The sequence below is a fragment of the Bombina bombina genome, chromosome 7, assembly GCF_027579735.1.
Source record: "Bombina bombina isolate aBomBom1 chromosome 7, aBomBom1.pri, whole genome shotgun sequence".
Taxonomy (NCBI): domain Eukaryota; kingdom Metazoa; phylum Chordata; class Amphibia; order Anura; family Bombinatoridae; genus Bombina; species Bombina bombina.
This window is the reverse complement of record NC_069505.1, coordinates 185,939,269-185,958,449: the sequence shown is the minus strand read 5'-3', so window position 1 is coordinate 185,958,449 and position 19,181 is coordinate 185,939,269. Positions and strand designations below refer to the sequence as shown.

The window sequence follows — 19,181 nt, the reverse complement described above, 5'->3', positions numbered from 1 at the left end:
GTGAGAGAGAGGTTTCCAGGCCCCTCTCAAAATTGTCATAAGTAACACCTAATACATTATTTTAAAAGCTTTGAAATGAAGACTTTAAATGGCTAGGCAGCATTATAAACCTAATAAAATAATCACACAACACAGACTTCACTTGCATTTTTCTGCAAAGAGTTCTTTCTATGCATTCCAATCTGGACTAAGTTATAGACAGAGAAGATCTTGTTCCTTTGAAATCTGCTCGATAGCTCAGGTCTGGTTAAACTGATTAAATTTCAGCTTGCTTAGCTTTGCTGCAAACACAAGCGGACAGCTCCACCTACTGGCTATTTTAATAAATGCACTGCTTCTCAATGCTTTTCAAATAGCAGTCACATGACTGGAAAAAAAGGTTGTTATTCTGAAACGGTGTAAATTGAACCGTTGTAAACGAGGGCCACCTGTATAGTAATTTGAAGGGAAATTCTAGTCTCATTATAAAATGTGCTATGTTTTTGCTTTGTGTTTAATACCTGCAAAGGGGTTAAATGCTGTCAAAGTTTGTAGTGGAGTCACAAGCTGGTGAACCAATCAGAAGAAGGCATACATGATGTATGGGCCAATCACTGGCAGTAATTTTCACCTGGAGGAGACTGAAGTAGTTCCAGGAGGACGTTAACTATGTTCTTGGTCCTTTTGAAAGAATTAAAACAATTGTAAAAAAATAATTAAAAATAAATAAAAAATACTTTTTTTTTTTAATTGAGCATTTTAGTCTGACCTTACAATGTCTTGTTGGCTGGTAAATATCTTCTAGACTGAAAGTTGTGTTGTGATAATCTGTTTGTTTGCCCTCGTGCTGTAGCTGGCACTTACCCCTTTAATTCCTTCTCCGTAAAACCTTCTCCGGGAAATCTAACCTGCAAATCCCTTCTCCCAATCACATGTCCCCTGCTGAGTTGTTTTGTTCTCTAGAAAAAAAACAAAAGAAATATTGAAGCAACATTTCTGCCATTTGCAAAAAATTTAAGGGCTATGAAACCCAAAATCTTTATTTGAAGGGACAGTGTAGTCCAAAATAAACTTTCATGATTCAGATAGAGAATGAAATTTTAAACAATTTGCCAATTTACTTTTATCACCGATTTTGCTTTGTTCTATTGGTATTCTTAGTTGAAAACTAAACCTAGGAGGTTCATATGCTAATTTCTAAGCCCTTGAAGGCCACCTCATCTCTCAGGGAATTTTGACAGTTTTTCACCACTAGAGGGTGTTGGTTCATGTTTTCATATAGATAACACTGCTGTGCTCACGCACGTGGAGTTCCAGTGAGCCAGCTCTGATTGGCTAAAATGGATGTCTGTCAAAAGAAAACATTCTGGTGTAGACTGTCCCTTTAATGATTCAGATAGTCTATAGCAATTTTAAACAACTTTCTAATTTACTTCTATTATCAATTTTTCTTTTGTTGAAAAGCAGGTATGTATGCTTAGGAGCAAGTCTATTTCTGGAGCACTATATGGCAGCAGTTTTGCAAGAATGTTATCCATTTGCTAGAGTACTAGATGGCAGCACTATTTCCTGTTATGTAGTGCATCAGATGCCTACCTAGGTATCATGGGAGCAAAGCAAATTTGATAATAGAAGTAAATTGGAAAAAATAAATTAAAGCTGTATGCTCTGTCTGAATCACAAAATAAAATTGTGGGGTGTTATATCCGTTTAATGACATTTCTGAATCAAAATTTGTCGGACATCGTAAATACGTACATCCCGTCGTCTGTGCATGCTACATAAAGAAATGGCAGATAAGAGACTACAGAATCCGTACATAGGTCGGCCATGCTAACAACAACACATTACAGTATAATTTATTCCACTGAAAATGGTGTTGTCATTGTTTTAATTCTATGTTCACTGTCTAATACCAGTGAAAAGTATTGTAAAATATAAATAGATTCAAAAGTGTACCAAGTAGAGGTGTGTACAGCATTAGGGTGTGCACCCAATGTAATTCTGCACCAAGTATATATAAATATATATATACTGTATGTGTGTGTGTTAGTGTACTTTTTATACACACACATACTCATATAAACCCCTATATACTCACACACTAATTATAAACACATATATACACACACTCACCCCGCCATGCCTATATCCCTTCCCTTTCCCCCTGTGAACATACCCCTTCCTTCTCCCCCCTCCCATGCACATACCCCTTCTCTCCCTCCCATGCACATACTCCTTATCTCTCCCCCTCCTATGCACATACCCCTTTTCTCTCCCCCCCCTCCCATGCATATATACGCCTTCACTCTCCCCCTCCCATGCATATACGCCTTCACTCTCCCCCTCCCATGCATATACGCCTTCACTCCCCCCTCCCATGCATATACGCCTTCACTCTCCCCCTCCCATGCATATACGCCTTCACTCTCCCCCCCTCCTATGCATATACGCCTTCACTCTCCCCTCCCATGCATATACGCCTTCACTCTCCCCCTCCCATGCATATACGCCTTCACTCTCCCCCCTCCCATGCATATACGCCTTCACTCTCCCCCCTCCCATGCACATACGCCTTCACTCTCCCCCCTCCCATGCACAAACCCCTTCTCTCTTCCCCCATGCACATACCCCTTCTCTCTTCCCATGCACATACCCCATCTCTCTTGCCCCTCCCATGCACATACCCCTTCTTACTCCCACCTACATAGTCAACCATTGCTGTCTCCCAGTCCCATGTTCATTCTTTCTCTCCCCTTCTGTGATGAGAGCGGGAAGTGATGTCACCGGATGGGGGGCGTGGTTTAGGGGATTGATAGTCTATGTCGCAGTTACCAAGTTAGATGTGTGGAACCAGCTGTATACTTCTATGCTCTGAAATAAAATAGTGTTGTACCTTCTATGCTGTGTCCTGCATCTCATGACATGGTGTCAGAAGTTCTTGCCTGCGCTTCTGTTTCCTGATTAATGACGATGTCGAAGTTTACCCCACCTAAGCCTTTTGATTTCTCTCAGCCTGCAGCTTGGCCCACATGGCGTCAGCAGTTTCTGCGATTCAGGATTGCTTCCAAGCTGGACAAGGAGAGTGGTGAAGTACAAGTTAATTCTCTTTTATACTCTATGGGGAAAGATGTGGAGCCAGTGTTCAATGCCTTTACTTTCCAAGAAGGGGAAGAATTTGACTTTGAAATAGTTATGAACAAACTCAGTGCAGTGCTTACTTTGTGCCCAAAAGAAATGTGATTCATGAGAGGGCCTGTTTTCACAAACGTGCTCAGCATGTGGGAGAATCTGTGGAGTCATTTGTGCGCAGACTGTATGAACTAGCTGAATTCTGTGAGTTTGGTGTTGCTAAAGAGGAGCAAATCAGAGACAGAATAGTCATAGGAAATGCAGATGCTGAAGTCTCACTTAAGCTACAGTTGGAGGCTGAATTAACGTTAGATGGGGCTATTCGGATGGCCCGCCAGAGTGAACTGGTGAAAAAGCAAAGTGGTGATCTGAGGTCCGAGAGTATTATGGATGAAGTGCAGCAGTTCAGGAGGGCTGCTAGTGAAAGGCACAGTGTGAGCGATAGACCAAGGGCAACAGATAGGCCCAGAAGCGGATGGGCGCAGCATGCTCGCTGCACGCGGTGTAACCATACCTATGATCAGAGTATCGTATGCCCTGCTAAAGACAAAAGATGTAGAAAATTTAACCGAATGGGCCATTTTGAAGTGGCGTGTAAAACTGAATACATTAAGGAGATGCAGGTGGATAGTGACCAGGAGGGTCAGGAAGTGTCCTTTGTTGGGTCAGTTGTTGAACGGTCTGGTTCAGATGAAGATTGGCGGGTTACTCTTACTGTAATGTGAGCCAAAGTTGCCTTTAAGATTGACCCAGTAGCAGACATCACTGTTATGCTCCTTGCAGCATTCATAAAACTTCCTCAACAGCCTCAGCTGGCGAAACTTACAACAAAAGTTCATAGTCCTGGTGGCCGCATCGATTGTGCAGGGAAATTTCTTGCCAGCTGCGAGTACAAGCAAAGTTAATTCACCATGTGGGTACAAGTGATTAGAGGTCAGTGTGTTAACAACCTATTGAGCAGAAAAGCAGCCTGTGGTTTGGGCCTGGTCACCAGAGTGAATGAGATTTCAGAAGACATGTTTGGTGAATTGGGCCTACTGAATTGCAACCCAGTCCGAATATCACTTAAAGGTGATGCAGTCCCATACAGCATTACAACTTCTCGTAGAATTCCATTCACGCTTATGCCTCAAGTGGAGAAGGAATTTCTGAGTATGAAGAATATGGGAGTCATTGAAGAGGTTGTTGAAGCAACTGACTGGTGTGCCCCCATTGAGCCTGTTGCGATGAAAAACGGGAAGGTACGCGTCTGCGGAGACTTGAAAAGGTTGAAATTGGCTGGGGCGAAGTTCTTCTCTACACTGGATGCTTCCATTGGCTTCTGGCAGATACCTCTAGATCCAAAGTGCCGCAAACTGACTACCTTCATTACACCGGTAGGTCGGTTTTGCTTCTGCAGACTCCCCTTCGGGATATCCTCTGCTCCTGAAATCTTTCAAACAGAGATGAGTTCTCTCCTAAGGGACCACAAGGCCATGGCAGTCGTCATGGACAACATTTTGGTGTATGGGTCTACATTGGAAGAACATGATCAGCGATTGAGCTGTGTTCTGCAGACTATTAGAGAGTCCAGGCTGAAATTAAATAAGGAGAAATGCCATTTTAGGAAGGCTGAGTTATGTTACTTTGGGCATATTATCAATGGGGATGGCATCAAGCCGGACCCTGATAAAATCCTTGCTATTGAACAGATGAAAAGTCCTTATGATGTACATGAACTGAGACAAATATTTTGTGAATTATGTGGGCAGGTTCCTTCCAGATTTATCCACAATACTACACCCTATCACAGAGTTGTTAAAGAAAGATGTTGCCTGGGTCTGGGGACCTTCACAGGAAGAATCTTTTGTGCAGGTCAAGTCCCTGCTGGGGTCTGCCCCAGTGTTGGGGTTCTACAACCCTTCTAAAAAGACTGTGGTTAGTGCTGATGCGAGCAGTTATGGGTTAGGAGCCGCCCTCCTGCAGTTGAATGAGAACAAACTACAGCCCATCGCCTACTGTTCCAGTACACTGACGGCTGCTGAGTCGAAATACGCCCAAATTGAGAAAGAGTGCTTGGCTGCAGTTTGGGCCTGTGAGCGCTTCCAGCGTTACCTAGTGGGTTTAGAGAAATTTAGTCTGGAGACTGACCATAAACCGCTAGTCCTTCTAATCAACTCCTATGATATTGAAAAAACACCCCTAAGATGCCAGAGACTTCTGATGAGGCTGCTCAGGTTCAACGTTCAGGCAGTGCATGTGCCGGGGAAACAACTAGTAGTGGCAGATACACTTTCCAGGCTCCCGCTGGCTGCTGCTGAAGAATCTTCAACGAAATCAGATGTGAAAGTGTATGTAGATTCAGTTCTGGCATCCAAATCCATTTCAGGAAAATGTAAGAGAAAAAGAGAGAAGGTGTCACACTTGATTAAAATATATATCAGGGCACTAGGAAGAAAATTATTTAAAACGTAACTTTTATTAAATTGCCAAAAATAAAAATTAAAATATACGTGAAAAATTAAAATAGGGTGTATTTGTTATTAATCATATGTGCAAAGAGGCAAATTGCCCACAACCATATATCACACGTTTGAGGATAATGGGTTATCTATTGTCAAGTGATATATCATAAGGTCTGTGTTTATTCACATGCAGATCCTAATGCCCCAATGTGGGTACATTTATGTTGAGTGTTAAATATACCATTAGGGTCTATATTAGTTCACCCATTATCCTCAAACGTGTGATATATGGTAGTGGGCAATTTGCCTCTTTGCACTTATGATTAATAACAAATACACCCTATTTTAATTTTTTACATATATTTAAATTTTTGGCAATTTAATAAAAGTTACGTTTTAGCTCTCTAATCAAGTGTGCCACAAGATACCTTCTCTCTTTTTCTCTTATATTTTCCTGATAGATATATATATATATATATATATATATATATATATATATATATATATATATATATATATATATATATATATATATATATATGGTATCAAGGCACTGCCTTCCAGGACACATAGGTTTAGCCTGCAAGGATAGTTGGGAGGCCTAGCCCGTTCCCACTCTAATTCCCCCTAATTTTAGGAGGAATTATTTACCTTTAAATATATCCAAATCCATTTTGTCAGGGAAGCTAGAGCAAATAAGAAAGGAGACATATTTAGATACTGACCTTCAAGAAGTTATTAAGTACATAAAAGAAGGTTGGCCCGAGAGCCGGGCAGCCTGGATGTCTTTAAGTTCTTACCAATCAGAAAGGTCGCAGCTCACGGAGCTGGATGGGTTGGTACTGTTCTAGGACCGCATTGTTATTCCTGTCAGCATGCGGCAGGAGATGTTAAGCAGGATTCATGATGGCCACTTGGGCATTACAAAGTGCAGAGAAAGGGCAGCTACGGCAGTATGGTGGCCTGGGATCAGTTCCGACATCGCAAGCCATGTGTCAAAATGTGCCTTTTGCCGGGAATGCCGGCCTACTCAGAGAAGGGAGCCCTTGATTTCTACTCCGCTGCCTGCAGGCCCATGGCAGAAAATAGCTGTTGATTTGTGCGAACTGCACAGGAAAAAGTACCTAGTCGTGATTGACTACTATTCCAGGTATTTGGATTTTGCACCCATGAATGAGATCACAAGTCAAGTCGTTATCACTCGTCTCAAGAGCTTGTTCACCCAGTGGGGCATACCAATGGAGTTAGTGAGTGAAAACAGAATGCAGTTTGCTTCCACAGAGTTCAGTTCTCTCAGCAGTGAATATGATTTTGTCCACATTACCCGCAGGCCAATGGAATAGCTTAAAGGGCAGTTCAAACAGCAAAGTTCATTTTTAAGCAATCTGAGCCATACCTAGCCTTCTTGTCCTATAGGGTGACATCCATTCAAGCCACGGGTTTTAGCCCGGCACAGCTGATGCTAGGACTTCAGATTCACAGCAAGATCACAGCAGGGATACTTCTTTGCTTCCAGCAGACTCTCAATCACCTTCTTCTGTATCAGAGGACAGTTCATGTAAAATGACATTAAGTGGAAGGGTAGTGAAACTTCCAGCCCGATATCGGGATTAGCACTAGTTAGAGCAGTGACCGGAAGAATAATCCCATGGTCACTGTGGACTAGGGTAGTCTACCCAGATGTTCAAGTCAGGATTGTATTTCATGTTGTTTATGTATATCGTCTTTAACTTATTTGTTGTATACTAAACAAAACTATTTCTGTATGCTTCTTGTATACCTTGTTATTTGATGTATTCAAAAAGAAAAAAAAATGTATGCTTTGTTCTTTGAAAAAGGGGGAAGATGTGATGAGGGTGGGAAGTGACATCACCGGATGGGGGGGCGTGGTTTTGGGGATTGATTGTCTATGTCGCAGTTACCAAGTTAGATGTGTGGTACCAGCTGTATACTTCTATGATCTGCAATAAAATAGCATTGTACCTTCTATGCTGTGTCCTGCATCTCATGACACCTTCTATGCTCATGCACCTCCTCTCTCCGCTCTTTCATGCCCCTTCTCTCTCCCCTCTTCCATGCCTCATCCACACTCTAACCATAGTGCTAATTCTGACACACAGCGGCAGTGCAATTTAAGGACAAGATAGAAATATGACATCACATCATATCCCGTTACCCTCACCAATTGGCTGCTGCATACCAGAACGTCTTGTGGGGAAGTCTAGCAAAACAACAACCAGGATCCCACAAGGACCCAGAGTGGGCACCTATCAAAGGGCATGGGGCTAGTTAACGGAGATATTTGACTTCCTTACCGGTCCTTTGAAGCTCTACAGAGCGCCTCCGGCCCTGTGTGCACAGGAGTGATTAGGGTGTGCCCAGGTACGTAGAAAAAAGGAAATTATAGGCCGCTAAAGGACAGTACCCAGCTTAACTAGTGAATTCCCCTCCAAGAATACAAAGTGGCAAAAGCAATGTGAAAAAATGAGAAGTTAAGCGCTCAAAGCACGGGTATATCTAAGAGATGTGTATTTAAATAAAGGGAACAGTGTCCAGTATGTAATCAACGACAAAATATATTCATCAAGTATTATAAGTAATAATATATAGGAAGGAATATATATATATGTACCAGAACAGAGACAGAGGCGTAAATATAGTTCAAATGGAAAATTTCCAAGGCAATTTTATTATACTAAATAAAACAGAGGTGTCAAGATGTCTAAAATGAAACAAAATGATACAATGTAAAACAAAGGGACGACTCCTTAATAAATGTATAGATACATAAAATAAGCAAAAAAGAACAATAAGAAAAAGTACTTGCGCTTTAGCGAAAAAAGGTACTGATGTCCCAAGATATTGACTTGCCAAGTGACAAGAAAGTAACTGTCCAGTTGTAGGCTCAAATTGCCTGTATATGGTTGTTTGGCGTTACTGGATGAGAGAAAAGGGCGCCTTTTTGTGTAAGGTGGACGTGACGTTGATGTTTCCGTGGCAACCCCTATTCCTAAATCTGTAAGGAAATCCTGGGGGGATCTAAAGATAATCTTTGCGCTCCACGAAAGATGATAGCTTTGTTGTCGTGAGGAAAGACTAGCAGGATCTTGAAATTTAGAAATGGGTCTTTGCGGTCGCTAGTAGCGACTAGTTGATCCTTTGTTGAAGGACTTGGCGGTCGCAAACAGCGACTAGGAGAAACAAATAGCTCCTTCCAGTTGAAGATAAGGTGGTCGTTAGTAACGACTTGAGGATCTTTTAAGAAGTGTAGGTTGGTCTTTGCGGTCGCCGGTAGCGACTGGTTTATCCTTTGTTGAAGAACTTGGCGGTCCGCAAGTAGCGTCTAAGGAATTCTTTGGTTTAGGATGAGGTGGTCGTTAGTAACGACTCGCGGATCTTTTAGGATAAGTAAGATGGTCCTTTGCGGTCGCTGTAGCGACTGGGTTTATCCTTTGTTGAGGAACTTGGCGGTCGCATGGAGCGACTAGGAAATTCTTAGGAGACAGTCGGTTTATGTGGTCGCTAGTAGCGACTAGGAGTTTCTTTGTAGCAAGGTTGGTGCCAAACGGCACAGCAGTTGGTGGAGTTAGTTGTCAGTTGGTGCCAGCATGCACATAGAAATTCAGAATGGAGATTCCTCTGGTATGTGATGATGTCTAACCCAGGGGGTAGACATCATCACTACCAGAGGACCTCCCATCTGAATTTCTATGTGCAAGCTGGCACCAACTGACAACTAACTCCACCAACTGCTTGTGCCGTTTGGCACCAACCTTGCAACAAAAGAAACTCCTAGTAGCTACTAGCGACCACAAAACCGACTGTCTCCTAAGAATTTCCTAGTTGCTCCCTGCGACCGCCAAGTTCCTCAACAAAGGATAACCCAGTCGCTACCAGCGACCGCAAAGACCATCTTACTTATCCTAAAAGATCCGCGAGTCCGTTCCTAACGACCACCTCATCCTAAACCAAAGAATTCCTTAGTCGCTACTTGCGACCGCCAAGTTCTTCAACAAAGGGATAAACCAGTCGCTACCGGCGACCGCAAAGACCAACCTACACTTCTTAAAAGATCCTCAAGTCGTTACTAACGACCACCTTTATCTTCAACTGAAGGATCTAAATGTTTCTCCTAGTCGCTGTTTGCGACCGCCAAGTCCTTCAACAAAGGATAAACTAGTCGCTACTAGCGACCGCAAAGACCCATTTCTAAATTTCAAGATCCTGCTAGTCTTTCCTCACGACAACAAAGCTATCATCTTTCGTGAGCGCAAAGATTATCTTTAGATCCCCCAGGATTTCCTTACAGATTTAGGAATAGGGGTTGCCACGGCAACATCACCTACCATTTTAAAACGTGACGTCCACGTCACCTTTACACAAAAAGGCGCCCTTTTTCTCTCATCCAGTAACGCCAACCACCATATACAGGCAATTTAAGCCTACAACTGGACAGTTACTTTCTTGTCACTTGGCAAGTCAATATCTTGGGACATCAGTACATTTTTCGCTAAAGCGCAAGTACTTTTTCTTATTGTTCTTTTATGCTTATTTTATGTATCTATACATTTATAAGGAGACATCCCTTTTGTTTTACATGTATCATTTTGTATCATTTTTAGACATCTTGACACCTCTGTTTCATAAATTGCCTTTGGAAATTTTCCATTTGAACGATATTTACGCCTCTGTCTCTGTTCTGGTACATATATATATATTCCTTTCTATATATTATTACATATAAATCTTGATGAATATTTTTTTTCGTTGATTACATACTGGACACTGGTCCCTTTATTTAAATACACATCTCTTAGATATAACCCGTGCTTTGAGCGCTTAACTTCACTTTTTCACATTGCGTGTGCCCAGGTACACCCGGCACACCCTGTGCGCATGCCTATTGTCTCAAGATTGAGAAATTGTACCATTTGAGGCCAATACTCATAAATGATCTAATTAAAGGGTTCAGATAGAGTATCTATTTTTTCCATAAACTTATGCTATCAAATGTATTTAATTCCCTTGGTATCCTTTGTTGAAAAGCATACCTAGGTAGGCCCAGGGGCAGCAATGCACTACTGGGAGCTAGCTGCTGATTGATGCTGATTAGCTGCTGATTTTTCTAACACCTGAGACTTCATACCTTTGAGCCTTTTTAACTTTGTGTGCAATATTTTATTTGAAATAATTTTTATTAGATGGTGTTATTATGAGAGTAACTGTACTTTGTAACTGTATTTGTGATACTTTTTTTTGTTTAGCTAAACAGTTAACCAGAGCTCTAAGGATGCATTATTCATTCTAGCTTAAATCATTCTAGCTTAAATCGTGATTGCGCTCAAGCGATTGCGTTGCTTTAACTTGTAATATGAGCTGTAAACCCGACGCGCGCAAACTCCTGCGATAATCCCCCTTTTCCGCCTGCACGTAACTGTTAGCGCTCCACTCGTAATCTGACCCATAGAGTTTAAAGGCCAATATTAGTCCGTTTGCAATAGTCCCTATTAATTACAGGTATTAGGCATGATTAGGGGTAAATCAGAGAGCCCGTTAAAGGGACAGTATACACTCATTTTCATATAACTGCATGTAATAGACACTACTATAAAGAATAAAGATGCACAGATACTGATATAAAAATCCAGTATAAAACTGTTTAAAAACTTACTTAGAAGCTTCCAGTTTGGCTCTGTTGAAAAGGTAGCTGGAAAGCCCCACTGCAAGTCTGCAAGTGGGAAATAAGACACTCCCCCCTCCCCCTTCTTTTGCATATGAAAAGACCCTTTACACAAACAGGAGCAAGCTGGAGTAGGTAGTCGAGCGTATTCACATAAAACTTTGGGGCTTGGTTAGGAGTCTGAAAATCAGAGCAATGTTCTTTAAAAATAAGCAAAAACTATACATTAATTTAAAAAAAAAAAAAACTTTATGGGCTATATAAATAGATAATCTACAAAACATTTATGCAAAGAAAAAATGAGTATAATGTCCCTGAGGGTTCTGGGTGAGGATTTATTTCTGGTTGCTGAGTCTTTAGATTTGCAGAGATTATGATGACCTGCGTTAACATGTGACTGTCCCCGAGGACTGTGTGCTTCTGCAATAGCTGCATTTTATTGGATGACTTCTCACCCAAAGTGTCAGCACCAGAATCAGAAGAGGAACTTAAAGTGAATAAAGGAAGGAAAACCAAGCACTGCAGGGGTCAGCACAAAATAAATAATGATGTTATTATTACTATGATTATCTTGATTAGAACTGCAGATTACTGATAATTTAACCCATTAAAGGAATCGTGTAGTCAAAATTAAACTTTCATGATTCAGGTAGAGCAGCAATTTTAAGCAACTTTCTAATTTATTCCTATGATCAATTTTTCTTCGTTTCTCTTGGTATCTTTATTTGAAAAGCAGGAATGTAAAGCTTAGGAGCCAGCCAATTATTTTTTTTTGTTCAGCACCATGGTAGCACTTGCTGATTGGTGGCTACATTTAGCCACCAATAAGCAAGTGCTACCCAGGTGCTGAACCAAAAATTGGAGCACAGTACAAATTGTAATAAAAGAACACTGCAAGCACTAGAAATGTGTACTTATAAGTATATTGTATTCCTTATTGTAGGGGAATTCCATAGGTATAGCTGAAAGTTCTCTGCCCAGGTCTGGAGTATTCTTCTAAACAGCGCCATCTGCTGACTGCTAACTTCGCTCACCCCCAATAGAGTTTCTCTTTTGAGTGAGTTTTATTAAGTTGTAATGGGAGAAATCTCAGGGACAGCAGCTCACTGAGAGCAGCCCTGGAATGCAAGTGTCGGCATGATGGTTTTTCATTGTGCTTTTTCCTGTGACGTTTGGTTTTATTAGGCCTTCATTTCTTAGGGGTTACAATATTGTTTTTTTCTTTTTTTTAATCTGTCAGTTGTGATATAACCACCAAGCTAGGGATAATGCTTATTAATAATAATCAGTTTATCAGGGCATTGTATACATTATTAGGCATAGAGAATATTTCCAATAAATGTGTTACATAGTAACATAGTAGATAAGGTTGAAAAAAGACTGAAGTCATCAAGTTCAACCTATACAAATCTAAAATACTTACAAAAAGCTCCAGTTGAGCTTAAATAACCCCACTAAAAGGTGACCCCATATAATACTAGCAATCATATCCATGAATTTTGTTTATAGACAGAAATGCATCCAGACTATTTTTAAATGTATCTAGGGTATTGGCATTCACTACCTCCTTTGATAATGAGTTCCACAATTTATTGCTCGTTACAGTGAAAAAAATGTTTCCTTTGCAGGAGATTAAATCTCCTTTCCTCCAACCTTAAATTGTGACCTCTTGTCAGAAAAAAATTTCTTGGAATAAACAGAGCTTCTGCCATCTTTGAATATGGGCCAATTTGGGGTAGCCTCTCCTCATAGGTTAATTTCTCTCAATTCCCCTTATTAGCTTTGTGGCTCTGAACTTCTCTGAACTTTTTCTACTTCTGCAATATCTTTTTTTGCGATCGGTCCCCCAGAACTGCACTCCATACTCAAGGTGAGGTCTTACCAGGGCTTTATATAGTGACAGAATTATGCTTTCCTCCCTTGAATCAATGCCTCTTTAAATACATGCTAGTATCATATTAGCCTTTGAAGCCGCTGCCCTGCATTTGTGCACCCATCTTTAGCTTGTTAACAATTACTACTTCCTAAATCCCTTTCCTCCTCTGTTTGGCTTAAGTCTTGTCCATTAAAAAATACGTTTCCTGCTTATTTTTACTTCCAAAAAATAGAACCTTGCCCCTATCTTCTAATTTTTGCAGATCCCTTTGTAATGAAAAGTTCATCCTGCTCTGACCTAATGACCTTACTTAACTTAGTTATCATCTGCAAATATAGAGATGTCGCTATTTAATCCTTGCTCCAAGTCATTTATAAAATATTAAAAAGGAACAGGGCCCAGTACTGATCCCTGGGGGACTCCACTGATTACCTTTGTCCAATCTGAGTATGATCCATTTACTACTACTCGTTGCTCTGTATCTTTTATCCAGTTTTTTATCCATGAGCTAACATTTTCAGCTATTCATAGTCCCTTAATTTTGTGCATTAATCTCTCATGTTAAATCCCAATATTTTAAAGGGACAGTCCTACTCAAAAAATTGTTATTGTTTAAAAAGATAGAAATCCCTTTATGACCCATTCCTCAGTTTTGCATAACCAACATGGTAATATTAATACATTATCATCTCTGTGATTACCTTGTATCTAAGCCTTTGTAGGACTGTCTCCTTATTGCAGTGCTCTTTAATAGACTTGCATTTTAGCCAATCAGTAATGACTCTTAACTCCACCGGAATGAGCACAATGTTATCTATCTGGCACACATGAACTAGCACTGTCTGAAAAACTATTACAAATGCACATGAGAGGTTGTCTGTAGTGGCTTAGATACAGGCAGACATTTATAGGTTTAAATGATATAAAGTACATTAATCTAACAATGTTGGTTGTGGCAAAGCTGGGGGAATGGGTAGAAGGCTTTATCTATCTATTTAGACCAGGGTTGCAACCTTTCTGACCTCAGGGACCACTAAAATCACAATGTTGAATACCGTGGGCCACTAACATTATATTTTTTTTTTTTTTAAAAGGTACAAACCTCTATAATGGGGGGATGTTTTGTGAGTGTATATATTAAATAAATATATATGTTGTATGTGTGTGTATATGTATATGTAAACATAGATAGATATAAACAAATATATATATAATATATATATATATATATATATATTATACATAATTACTCTCATTTTTAAGAAATTATTTTCTGGAATTAACTAACTGAATGACAGAACTGAGAGGATACCAAATGACAAATGAAGGGTGAGCTGTCAAATTTTGAGCTGGGAAACAGAGAGGCAGAAAGTGGGAAAAATAAATTATAGTTTAAAAAGGACCACAAGGCTCTCCACGTAACCTCCCCAGTATAGGAATTATGCAAAACTACTTATGATCATGGACAGACATTGAAGTCATAAATTAATATCAGAAAGCTCTCAATAATGGTTGTGAGCTAACCACGACCTGGATGTTACTGTCAATTACTATAATACTGGTGGGATATGGCTGATCTGCTGGATGGGCAATTACTGGAATTCAGGTGGAATGGCTTTGTGCGCGGGAAAATTATTAGAATCCAAAATCTTTATGTTATAATTAAAAAAAAAAAAAAAAAAAAAAAAAAAAGAAGATGGAAGGGAGGAAGACAAACAGTGATGAAGTCCATATGAAGGGAATTAGGAAAACTACCTACAAAGAGACAGGTAAAGGGAAGAAAATATATTAAATATAAGAAAATAACATATTTTTTTTAAGAGTTTTCTTTTTATATATATTTTTAATTCCACTATTTCAAGCCAAGACTATACCCAACCTCTTCTGGCTTTAGATCAGAAGCATCTTCCTCTGAGCAGTGCGCCGGGGCGGGAGGAGTTAAAAAATACAATCTAGCTATGCAAGATTGCGCATACAATACGCAACGTCGCATAGGGAGATTGTAATTTAAACTCCTCCTCCGTCGGTTTTCACTGATGTCCAGCCAGGCCACTGTGGGGAATTGCGGCGCGACGGGGTTGACACTATCATAGGGATGTTATTTCCTGCTTGATGGTGTCAGGGACCACCAACATCCTCTCCACGGACCACTAGTTGGAGACCGCTGATTTAGACAATAACAATTTTGGAGTAGACTGTCCCTTTTGTGTTTTGTGCAATGTTTAACACAACAAATAAAGATCACAAGGAAAATAAACATTTGTTTTTAGTAAATAAACGTGTTTTTAGCAATATATATATATTTTTTAAAAAAGAACATAATTAAGAACTTATTTTCACATTGATATCCCTTGCACCACCTAGTCTTGCTATAAAGCTTCATATATTTCAAAACCCCTTTATATTTGTATTCTGCATCACAGTTATATTTTACATACTGTAAAGCGAATGGAGTAATTATATATTGTTCTACAGCACACACAATCTTATCATACAAATGCCAACATATGTAAAACATTTCCAGGGACACTTTGCAGCAGTAGAAGTATTGCCCCCCACACCAAACATTCTCATAGTCCTGCCCACTCTGCTCCGCTTAAATATCCATGTGAAAGTTGCATAAAACATTCACAAATTTTACTTCTGCACAAACACAAAACAGGGAAGGCCCTTACCTGGCTGGCTACACACAGTAGCTTACTTTAGCAGAATGTTTTTCCATTGTTTTTAGAAAAAGGATTTTATATTCTTCAAAAATAAAATATATTATAAAGGGCTTAAAAATATTTTAATTATGTTCAGGAGTGGAGTCTGCAAGCTCCTTTCCGAAGCATATTACTGTATGTTTGTGACGCCCAGATGTGTCAGCATATTCATTAACCCTTTCATGACAGGGGGTCATAATGTCTATGTCACAACGAATCCGCGAGATTTCAATTATGGGATCGGGTCAGGGGAGAGTCCCTATGACGCTAGGCACGCTTTCCAGACCACGATCACATCCAGGGAAGGCGCCGTGGGCTTCAGGACAGCCAAAACGGCTATGACGTATTTTTGTCCTAACAGCGCTAAAGCCCAGAGCCCGTTTGGAACAGAATACAATGCCCATAACGGCGGTTAAAAGGTAAAACATATCAATTTAATCTGACAGCACATCCATCAACATAAACATAACATGTAAATAATGCTCTGAAATCCATCTAGGGACAGTCAACACACCTAACAAAATGCATATTATTTGGGATTGTTGCAATGAAGCATAATCGCTAGAGTTGCCTCCTTTAGTTCAGGCCAAACCCGAAAAACTCTTTGCTCTTGTACAGCACAGCAACATTTAATAGCAGCTAAACAAAAACACTCGCACATATATACACTCTCACACACGCTTTCTCTCTCAGACACACACTCTCTCACTTTCACACACACACTAGCCACACAGATCACACACACACACTCTCTCTCACACACACTAGCACACAGACACACACACACTCTCTCTCACACACTAGCACACAGACACACACATTCTCTCTCACACCACACTAGCATACAGACTCACACACATTCTCACTCACATACACTCTCTCACACATAGGACTCACACACATCTATCACACACATTCTCTCTCTTACACACTAGCACGCAGACTCACTCACGTTGGCCTCTCTACCGCAACTCTAATAATGTATTAACCCCTAAACTGCCGCTCACGGAGCCCACCGTCGCCTACATTATACATATTAACCCCTATCTTCCGCCCCTATACCGCCGCCACCTACATTATACTTATTATCCCCTACTCCTGACGCTCCCCCGGACCCCGCCGCACCTAAATAAAGTGTTTAAACCCCTAAACCGTCGCTCCCGGACCCCGCCACCACCTACATTATATTTATTAACCCCATATATCTGCCCCCCCCTACACCGCCGCCACTATATTAAATTTATTAACCCCTAAACCTAAGTCTAACACTAACCCTAACACCCCCTAGACTGAAATATAATTTTAATAAATCTAAATAAAATTACTATCATTAACAAAAATTATTCCTATTTAAAACTAAATACTGTATAAACCCCTAAGATAGCTACAATATAACTAATAGGTTACATTAATATCTAGCTTAGGGATTTATTTTTATTTTACAGGCAAGGTTTGTATTTATTTTAAGTTGGTAGGAATAGTTTACTAAATAGTTATTAACTATTTAATATCTACCCTAGTTAAAATAAGATACAATATACCTGTAAAATAAAACCTAACACTAAGTTACAATTACACCTAACACTACACACAATTAAATAAATTACCTAAACTAAATATAATTAAATACAATTAAAAAACGAATTATCTAAAGTACAAAAAACAACAACACTAAATTACAGAAAATAATAAAATAATTAAAAATTTTTAAAACTAATTACACTTCATCTAATCCCCCTAATAAAATTAAAAAAGGCCCCCCAAAATAATAAAAAAGCCATACCCTATACTAAATTACGAATAGCCCTTAAAAGGGCCTTTTGCGGGGCCTATTGCCCCAAAGGTAATCAGCTTTTTACCCTGTAAAAAAAGTACAATACCCCGCCAACATTAAAACCCACCACCCACACACCCAACCCTACTCTAAAACCCACCCAATACCCCCTTAATAAAACCTAACACTAACCCCTTGAAGATCACCCTACCTTGAGGAACGTCTTTCACCCAACCGGGCCGAAGTCCTCAACGAATCCGGCGAAGTGGTCCCTCAGACAGGCAGCAGTCTTTCATCCAAGCCGGGCAGAAGAGGTCCTTCAAGATGGGCCAGAAGTCTTCATCCAGACGGCATCTTCTATCTTCATCCATCCGGCGCGGCTCCATCTTCAAGACATCCCGACGCGGAGCATCCTCTTCAAACGACATCCGACGGACTGAATGATTGGTCCTTTAAATGGACATCATCCAAGATGGCATCCCCTTGAATTCCAATTGGGCTGATAGAATTCTATCAGCCAATCGAATTAAGGTAGGAAAAATCCTATTGGCTGATGCATCAGCCAATAGGATTGAGCTCGCATTCTATTGGCTGTTCCAATCAGCCAATAGAAATGAAAGCTCAATCCTATTGGCTGATTGCATCAGCCCAATAGGATTTTCCTACCTTATTCCGATTGGCTGATAGAATTCTATCAGCCAATCGGAATTCAAGGGACACCATCAAGGGACACTATAAGCTCCTTCGCTGCTCTCCGACTCCCATTGATTCCTAAGGGTATCCGCCGCCTCCAGGGCGGCGGATTGAAAACCAGGTACGCTGGGCCGGAAATGTGCCGAGCGTAACTGGTAGTAGTTTGATAACTTCCAAAAGTAGTTCAGATTGTGCCGAACTTGCGTTCAGAACATCTGGAGTGACGTAAGCATCGATCTGTGCGGACTGAGTACGGCGGATCGTATGTTACGTCACTAAATTCTACTTTTGCCGGTCTGTAGGGTTTGATAACTAAGGCGAATCAGGCTCGCCACAAATACGCTGCGGAATTCCAGCATATTTGCGGGTGACAGCTTGATAAATAGAGGCCATTCTCTCTCTCACACACACATTATCACACACACTCTCTCTCACACACTAGCACAGACTCTTTCTCTCTCTCACACTCACACACAGCATTCTCTCACACCACACACACTATCACACACACTCTCTCTCTTACACCACTAGCACACAGACCTCACTACGCTTTCCTCTCTCTCACACACACAAATACACTCACTCTTTCACACACAGACTCGCACAAAAAGAAAATGGCAAACACAAAGACACATACTGACACACACACTCTCTCACACACACACACTAGCAGACAGACTCACACACATTCTCTCTCACAACACACTATCACGCACACTCTTTCTCTCTCTTTCACACCACACTAGCACACAGACTCACACATATTCTCTCTCTTCACACACACGCCCCTCTCTCACACACTTATCACGCACACTCTCTCTTTCACACACACTAGCACAGACCTCTCACACATTCTCTCTCACACACACAATATCACACACACTCTCTCTCTCTTACA

At 40.5% G+C, this 19,181-nt stretch overlaps 1 protein-coding gene across 1 annotated transcript in view; it reads right to left on the bottom strand.

Annotated features, from left to right (window-relative positions):
• The window catches only part of LOC128666090 (synaptotagmin-1), a 192,802-nt gene that overhangs the window by 133,411 nt on the left and 40,210 nt on the right, over window positions 1-19,181 (bottom strand). Inside the window, exon 2 of the mRNA XM_053720487.1 lies at window positions 844-938. The gene's annotated coding sequence lies outside the window, so the exon portion shown is untranslated. The remainder of the gene's footprint in view (window positions 1-843; window positions 939-19,181) is intronic.